At 43.6% G+C, this 9,075-nt stretch overlaps 1 long non-coding RNA gene across 2 annotated transcripts; it reads right to left on the reverse strand.

Annotated features, from left to right (window-relative positions):
- Positions 1-3,887: 3,887 nt before the first annotated feature.
- On the reverse strand, positions 3,888-7,780 carry LOC123494775 (uncharacterized). Of its 2 annotated transcripts, XR_012188580.1 has the most exons (6): positions 7,224-7,780; positions 6,862-6,913; positions 5,987-6,066; positions 4,868-4,969; positions 4,504-4,617; positions 3,888-4,164 (listed from the first exon to the last, which is right to left on the reverse strand). It is a non-coding gene; the product is annotated as an uncharacterized lncRNA (long non-coding RNA). The 2 variants fall into 2 exon arrangements; XR_006666643.2 differs by having other exon boundaries at positions 3,888-4,617.
- Between the last annotated feature and the right edge of the window lie 1,295 nt (positions 7,781-9,075).

Below are 9,075 nucleotides of genomic sequence, written 5' to 3' on the forward strand. Positions count from 1 at the left end.
TCCTCCGGTATTCGGGAGTTGCATAATCTCATAGTCATAGGAGCACGTATAAGTTATGAAGAAAACAATATCAACAAACTAAATGATCATCGTGCTAAGCTAACGGATGGGTCAAGTCAATCACACCATTCTCTAATGATGTGATCCCGTTAATCAAATGACAACTCATGTCTATAGCTAGGAAACCTAACCATCTTTGATTCAACGAGCTAGTCAAGTAGAGGCATACTAGTGACACTCTGTTTGTCTATGTATGCACACATGTACTAAGTTTCTGGTTAATACAATTCTAGCATGAATAAAAAACATTTATCATGATATAAGGAAATATAAATAACAACTTTATTATTGCATCTAGGCCATATTTCCTTGAGTTGATGTCCACACATATCTTTAGATCTTGAGGCGATGGGAATCCAAGAGAGATCTGGCGATGTTAATTGCCCCTGGATTACCCCCTTAACTACCTCCCTCGCCACCGGCTAGAGGAGGAAGTAGACGATGACGACGTCCTAGGTCGTCCATCCCACGTGAAATAGGCGGGTCATCCTCTGACTTCAAGCGTGGCCTTTTTTTGCGCGGATTCACCTTTGGATACTTGAAGTATTGGAAGATGTGAATCCGTGGATTCGGTAGGGAAACTTAGCGATGCACTTCCGGGTCAAAGACATAGCAACGATGTTCACTAAGCTCTCCACACACAACGAAGGACTTGACATCGATCTTTTCGCCCTGTTTAACGCCATCACGCTTGTCCTATAAACCGGGTCATTGTGCTCTTTAAGCGCTTTGCCGTTGACATTGTACCCAAGCCAATGGTTGTGTGAAATAATCTGATAACGCCACTTGATTGTCGTGAACTCCTTGTCAATGACCACGACAAACGACAGGTGTCCGTTGGTCAAAGCATCATCATTGAACAGATGAACACCGCCGTCGGGGAAAAAGAACTCTTCTGGGTTAAGCGTGATGGCTATGCAATCGTCCGCTCCAAGGCAGTCACATAGACTAATCTAATTTTGGGTCATATGTTTAAATATCATTATTTATACTAACCATTTTGCAACTCATTTTGTACCTATTAAATATTACATTGATAAATAAATCTTATATTTACTAATTGGAGGCACCATACGTGTTACCACGTTAATCCTAGGAGTTAAGAAATTCCATCCGTTTGATTACTATGTAATTTATCAATAGACGTCAGATCAAACTCCAGACAAGCTGATGATCCACGTACCTCTTTCCGGCAAAAAAAGAGCCACGTACGTGATTCACCCTCCCCCAAGACGTGATAAACAGGGAATCTTCATCCCCCTAAAAAAACAGGGAATCTGATCTTCTTCCTTCTTTAAGCTAACAGGGAATCTGATCAATCTCCCTGCGTTTCTCATATATAGAAAAAAAAAAGAGAAAAAATTAACATGTTCCATCTATCCACGAAACAGTTCTCGCAGGAAATACTCGGTGCTTCCTCCAAACTTGGCCGACATATCCTCTCGACCGACACATCCTCACCTCCACTTCAGTGGCCATGTTCGTCTTGCCGTCAGCGTTTCCTGCAGAATTGCCCTCCCATCCATCGGCCATGTTCGTCTGTCGGCGGTTCCTGCTGAGTTGCTTCTGCCCTCTGATTTAACCAACAACACCCCATCTATGGATCTCCCTCCAGTATGATTCAACCACAGGTCGCATAAGCCCTTCTTCCGTCAAGATGACAAAGAATCAGCTGACGGCTAGCCTATGTTGGTAAGGAAAATATTTTCTTAGATTAGGATCGTTGTCATGGAATTGTCACGGCAGATGTCCTCGAGTTAGGACTTAGTCGTGGAGACATCGCAGCTAGGAAGCTTAAAGGGGTTAAACGGGACAAGGAACACAGGGGTTATACTGGTTCGGCCCCTTACGGTGAAGGTAAAAGCCTACGTCCAGTTGAGGTGGTATTGATTATGGTTTCGATGACCAGGGAGCTTAATCGCTATGCCTGGCTCTCGACGAGATCTTACTTGTGCCTAAACCGCCGCCGGGTCGCCCCCTTATATAGAGAGGTTGACGCCCAGTGGCTCTAAGAGTCCCGGCCGGCTCATAAGAGTGTCCGGCTCGGACTCTCAACTATTCTTGCCTTACACTACAAGTTTCACCATAATGGCGGTTATAACTACGGGCCTTAAGCCATCTCCGGGTCTTAAGCCCATTATTGACCCGCCGTCTTCAAGCTTGGTACTGGGCTTCGCATGATGACCATTATGAGTAACCCGGCCCCTCCTGGGCGGGTGACTCTAATGGTTATATCCTCAACAAGCGTGATTCCCTTGATTTGTTTGGATATAACAATCTGACAACGTTTTTCTTATGCATCACAGTTCAAGCAATTTGTTTCTCTGGAATTTTTAGATACATAAAGAACTACTAGAACACAAGGCTTAATTAGCTATTACGTAAACAGTCCCAGACGGTCCAGAGGCAGCAGTAGTTCACACAACAGCCCGCCAACATAGAGCAATAGAGAAGCTAGTTGGGGCGCTACGAGAAACAATGGCATTGCTGTTGGTGCTTATAATCAGGACCAGAACGCAATGCCCATGTTGGCCAGTACTCCGATGACGTGTTCAATGGTGGAAGGGAATCGTACCCGCGAATGGAGATGTGGTTCATGAGTCCATCCATGCCAGTGCATACTCTCCTTTAGCAATCCCACATGTCCCTTAATTTCCTCTTTCAACGCCTGCTACCTTTCCACTCAGTCTTTTCTCTGCACTGCCCGCTGCCGCCTCACCTCAAGCAGGAGGGTTGGACCCTCAACTGATTGATCTATACAAGACTGCCCGATGCACTACCCTAGGTCTGACCATCACCCTCCTACCTTTGGCTCACTGTGGCTATCACGGTCATCATGTTTTTTCTGTACGCGCCTCTCCATTGCAACCGAGGCTTCTATATATCTAGACAATCAGGCTCAGCTCCCAGTTCTCTTTTGTTAAAAATATAGGTATTTGGTTACAGCATTTTATTCCTAATTAGGATGGAAATTTTGTGATTTTAATAATAAATTGGTGAATGTTGGCTGTAATGTAGCTTCAATATTTATCTTCAAACTAACCTGACGGTTATCTATGTGGTTTTTCTATGTTAAAGATGCCAGTCAGATTGTTGTTGTTTCTATCATGTCTGCTGCTACCATGTGCAGTCACTATGCTTGACTTACACCCTTTATTAACCAGTCCGATAAATACTCAATGTGCTTGGTTAGGCTCGGAGTCAATGGGATTAAATGAAGAAAATCTGTGTATAACATTACATATTTAAATCACTACAAGAAATATGTCAAGTTATGACCCTCACTATTGGTCACTGAAAGGTCATTGATTTTCATTTGCGACCTTTTTTTGACCAAAAACAGATGGTCAAAAGCTGGCAGTCGTAAACGGAAATTAACGACCTTCTCTGTGAGAAGGTCATGGAATTCCACCACCAAAACAAACGGTCGTTGATTCCATGACCTTCTGTTTTGGTCGCTAGCTCTCTGCCCAGGCCACGTCGGATCCCACGTGGCAATCTGACGTGGCAAAATTGCGACCAATTGAAAAGGTCAAAAATTAGAATCGGCCTGGTCCAATTGGGTGTTTATATGGGCCGAGCCCATTAATTCAGCCAATTTAGTGTATTTTTTCTGTCAATTTCTGCACGGCCCGTACTTCCATATTAGGGGGCCTCGGCCTTTTTTGCAATGTTTTTTTTTATTTTCTGAGGCTTTTTTTGTTTCACTTTTTAAACAGACCAATGCTTGTTGGGTTGTGGCCTTTTTCAGCCCAATTAGTTGTCCAGTATTAGATCTCGGATTTTGAAATAAATGTTTGGACAAAATTGTTTGGGCACAAGACCTCTTTAATCCAGTTACACACACGCATCCGACATTGTTTCATATTCAAATCAGGAAAACTCAATGTCGAATTCAGATCATCCATCATATCACATCACATAACATATCTCCCAGGTTTAGATAACATAACAAAATCATCTCAGGAATACATTTCCTTACACAGGAATTATGGCACATCTGCTACTATCCTAACATGTACGTATATGCACGTGTGCTTGCTTGACCGGCGCATGCATCACTGTAGCAACCAAGCAAGTAGGCATCGTTGACGTCTACTACAGCTTTCCTCGCACCAGAGAAAGAATCAAAACAAAAAATATTAGTAACTTTAAATCAGAAAGTATATCCACATCACCATAAAATAGTCGCAGACCATCACACAGAAGCCAAATACTATGAACTGATGATTAGTAGACACGGACATGATTCAGCTACGTAATGGCTATCACAAGCAAAAGTGACAAGTGTGTAAGCAAGCTGCTAGTGTACACAAGGTGATTGAGCTCCTGCTGTTTAGTACGTATACACGGTAGGCTACTGCTGCTAGTGTTCTAAACCAACAGAGCATGCTATAGGAGCAGAAAATAGGGAGCTAGGGCTAGAAGATGGAGCCGACTCACCGGAGAGCTTGTGGTCGCCGCCGTACACAGCCGCCATCACGCCGGTCGCCTCAAGAAGCACCACCGCGCCGGAGACGGTGCCAGACGTGTGCAAGAGCAGAGCACCTGCTCCATCTGCTCCATCCATTTCCAAATAGAACAAAAACAAAAAATTAGGAAGGGCTGCAAACAAATTAGGAAGGGTTCCACACAGAACCACATAGGAAATGGTTAACGCCAACAGATGCAGCGGGCCTATCAGAAACCACAGAAACTAACATATCATCTGAATATCTGATCGTTTCCAGTGCCGAGGATCTAGCAGTGATCCCGAATTTAGAGCGACTCACGGAGGGGCGGCTGGGCAGGGGGGAGCGCGACTCACAGGTGGGGGTAACCGAGCATGTCGTCGCTTGCCTCGCGCTGGCGGAACTTGTTGGTCGTGTTCGCTGTTATAGTCAAGCAGCAGCCTCTTGTACTCGAAGGCCTATAAAATAAAATGGATAAGTTAGATTGATTACTGTAGGTGCTACACATTTTCTGGAAGAGGCATAAACATGAAATGAAATAGATGTAGTATCATCACTACATGAAAGGAGCATTATACTTGGAAGGAAAAAACAGCATTCTGTCACCAAACAAACACTACTTGACAGGAAACTGTGCATTTCGTCCCTGTATCCATTAGTAGCAGGATAGCAGCAATGATTCACATGGCACGAATAATTCATTATGAGGAAACATGTTACTAGGTATGAAACAAACTATTTACACAGGTAAAATGGACACATGTACAATACATAGCTTGCTGTAAGCAGGAAACACTAGTGCTCATATATCAAAATCAACGGCAATACTTATGGACGATAGTAACAAGGTTAAACATCGCAGCAAGCACTTGCTAAGATATCATCATTTAGGGGCATTTACATCACCAATGTGGCAAACTGCGAAGCTGGTCTATTTTTCACCAGTTACAAGCATATTCTCGTTTATGCATAACTATAGTCAGCTCTATTTCAAAAACCAGAAGCAAATCAACCGCCCTTCAAAATTTCTGTACTATCTAAGCCAACAAAGATGTCAACTCAAATACTTCTAGAAATCAGTGCCCATACACACTTGTAGGTTGCAGAAACACTAGAGTTTCACCACAACAGTGCACAGACTGCAACAAATGAATAAACAAATTAAACAACATGCCACAATTTCCTCGGTGCCTACAGTACCACTGTGATTCATTGACATTGCCAGGGGCAAGGGAAGCACCCAGCGAGTGTTTCTAATCCAGGTTATTCTTCTAGTTCTCTAGTGTGTCAGCTACAATATTGAGCATTTGAAAAGTGATGTACTGTATGTCTTTTGCTTCTAGTTCTTTGGCCAGTTACAGTATGGGTATTTCAAAAGTATTGTATGTCTAATAACTTCACGGAAACACATTGAACAAGTATGCATCAGGTGAATGAGAGGAAGAATTTTTGGAAATGTACGGTAGAGTACATACTCAGGGTAGTGAAAACTTGGGAACGACCAACACGCGAGCATTGGAATTTGGAAAGTGTAGTGGCCTATTAGAGTTACTACCTGCACGGAAACATTGGGGGTCAGTCTTCAGGTTTGCCTCTAAAAAAACATGGAAGTTGGATTTATAAATAAACAGACTTAACATAAGATCAAGAAAACATGTATGTTTTTTCAAAACCAAAACTTACAATGATGAGAAACATGATTGTCACGCAGTCAACAGGATTGATCCTCATGCATGCGCCACATTTTTTTTTTTTGAAAGAGAATTCGCTGCGTAGTTGGAACCAAGGAAAATAAGCATATTGCCATACGAAGAGGATAACTATCCTGCAGCAGCAGCATCTGATCTTATCCTACGCACATGGTAGCAACTAGCAACTAATCTTCTGCAGCCTCAAAGGACATTGTCCTAAGTCTTATCCGACTCAGGTGTATATTATGCCAAATTGCCAATACTATATTCTCATTTCTACTGGTTGCAATTGCACCAGCTGGTGACATTGTGGCAGTACACTCGTACTGCCAAAACCCACACCGATGTGATGGAGTACCAAATTAACAGTCCAGCTACAACTACAGAAGAACTATGGTTATCTAAAGCGGCTAAAGGGAACTACAGAAGAACTGTGATGAAGTCCTACTAATTGTTATTAACCTAAGTAGTAGTTATCTAAAGCAGCTAAACTATGGTTCATACTGCTTGCTGCCAGATCCACAAACAATTGCAGAATCGCTTACAGTAGTTAACTAGTTCAATTTTCATTAACCTAACCACCGCAACGAGAGCACAAAAGGTAGGAGGCAACACGCAAACCAGTTCGTCCATAGCCGCGAAGGGAGGGGGGTTCTCACCGCCGGTGACGCTGCCGAGCCGTCCAGATCAACCTCGCCGGAGCTCAGGCTGCTGCAAGGAGAGCACACAACCAACCTTATTAGCTTAGGAATCATGATGGTCGAGATTGACCCATGTAAATAATATAAGATCATTTTTCTAGCAAATATAGTTTGAAAAACATTCTGGAACTGGGATTCTGCATCGCCTGATTGAACAGTGAAGTAGAGAAGTACTATTTCATCAGATATATCAGGATTAAAACAAGTCCTTGAGCAGAGCACATGGCCGCTGTCCCGTGCCGCACCAAACGGCCGCTCGTCGGCTTCTCTCATATCTCATCAACTCGAGGAGTGGGGACGGAGGGAGCGAGGGAGCGTACCATGCGAGCGGTCGAGCAGGGGATCGAGCGGGGAGGCGCTGGCGATCTGCCCAGGCAGGGGCGCGGTCAACGCCCTTGACCCCACGCGCGTGAGTGCGCTGGGTGTCATCCACCCGATGAGGCAGAAGAGCACCAACGCTTGATGCGTCTTGGCGAGGGCGGCGCTTGATGCAGGGGGACTTGATGCGTTCGAGGAGCGACTAGATGCAGTGGAGGAAGACAGCCAGGGAGGTCCGGCGGGCGGCGGGACAGCGGACTTGGGCGGTGGAGCTCGACGCGGCGACGGCTTGGCATGCGCTTCGCGGGGCATGGAGGAACAAGGGCTGACGGAGGTTGAAGACGGTTTCGAGCGGCGCGGACTTGGAACTCCGGCGATGGCTCGACGAGGAAGTCCATGGCGGCCTCCTTGCAAAGAGAAGTACAGAGGGGGTTGAGACTTGAGAGAAAAAAGGAAGAGATAAACAGAGGGAGGAAGAAGAGCGGGGGAACACGGCGACCTGCGCGACTTCGGCCGACGGCTGAGCTGCTCTGGCGAGGCGCGAGGCCGAGGCAGTGGAGGCCAAGGCTGGAACGGTCATTCCCGCCGTTTTAATCAGAGAAACACAAAAAAAATCCAAGATTCAACCACTAGCTAGGAACGGTCATTCCCGCCGTTTTGACCGCATTTTGAAACGGCCATAAAAAATTCAAAAAAAATCAAAAAATTGGGAAACCGTCGCATTGTGTCATTATATGTGGCCAAGTCCCAGGAAAAATAATAAACTTGTAATAAGGCAATTATTTTAAAAAAGTGTTCCCAGAAACGAGCTATCACGTGTTGAGATCAATGGCTTTCAAGCCAAATGATCAATCTTATAGCCACATTCATGGCATAGTTTGTTCAAATGATCTCATATTGTGCACAAGGGTGCATCTTGGAATGGCAAACAATATTGCCTAAGGAAGTTTTCATTTTCTTTGGACGAAAAAACCATTTTCCATTTTTCGAGTGCCCAAAAGGAGGTTTTTTTGTGAAGGACCTCTCAAATAATTGTTGCAAAATTGGACCAAATCATTTTTATAAAATACTAGGCCATATTTAATGCACAATTGACCAAATGGTTGGGTGTAAAAAGTTTTGATCCACCTCTCGTGAAAAAGACAAATTTCCGCCGATTCACTTGGAAGTGGGTCAAATTTGAACTGTAGCTACCTTGTAGTTTGCTCTTTATTTTTTCCAAAAATCATTTCTAGGTACATAAGTATCTATTTAATCAGAGAAACACCAAAAAAATTCCAAGATTCAATCACTAGCTAGGGACGGTCATTCCCGCCGTTTTGACCGCATTTTGAAACGGGCATAAAAAATTCAAAAAAAAATCAAAAAATTGGGAAACCTTCGCATTGTGTCATTATATTTGGCCAAGTTCCCAGGAAAAATAACAAACTTGTAATACGGCAATTATTATAAAAAAAAGTGTTCTCAGAAACGAGCTATCACGTTTGGAGATCAATGGCTTTTAAGCCAAATGATCAATCTTATGGCCACATTCATGGCATAGTTTGTTCAAATAATCTCATATTGTGCACAATGGTGCATATTGGAATGGCAAACAATGTTGCCTAAGGAAGTTTTCATTTTCTTTGGACGAAAAAACCATTTTCCATTTTTCGAGTGCCCAAAAGGAGGTTTTTTTGTGAAGGACCTCCCAAATAATTGTTGCAAAATTGGACCAAATCAATTTTCTAAAATACTAGGACATATTTAATGCACAATTGACAAAATGGTTGGGTGTAAAAAAATTTGATCCACCTCTCGTGAAAAAGACAAATTTCTGCCGATTCAGTTGGAAGCGGGTCAAATATGAACTGC

The sequence above is a fragment of the Aegilops tauschii genome, chromosome 7 (genome assembly GCF_002575655.3).
Source record: "Aegilops tauschii subsp. strangulata cultivar AL8/78 chromosome 7, Aet v6.0, whole genome shotgun sequence".
Lineage (NCBI taxonomy): Eukaryota > Viridiplantae > Streptophyta > Magnoliopsida > Poales > Poaceae > Aegilops > Aegilops tauschii.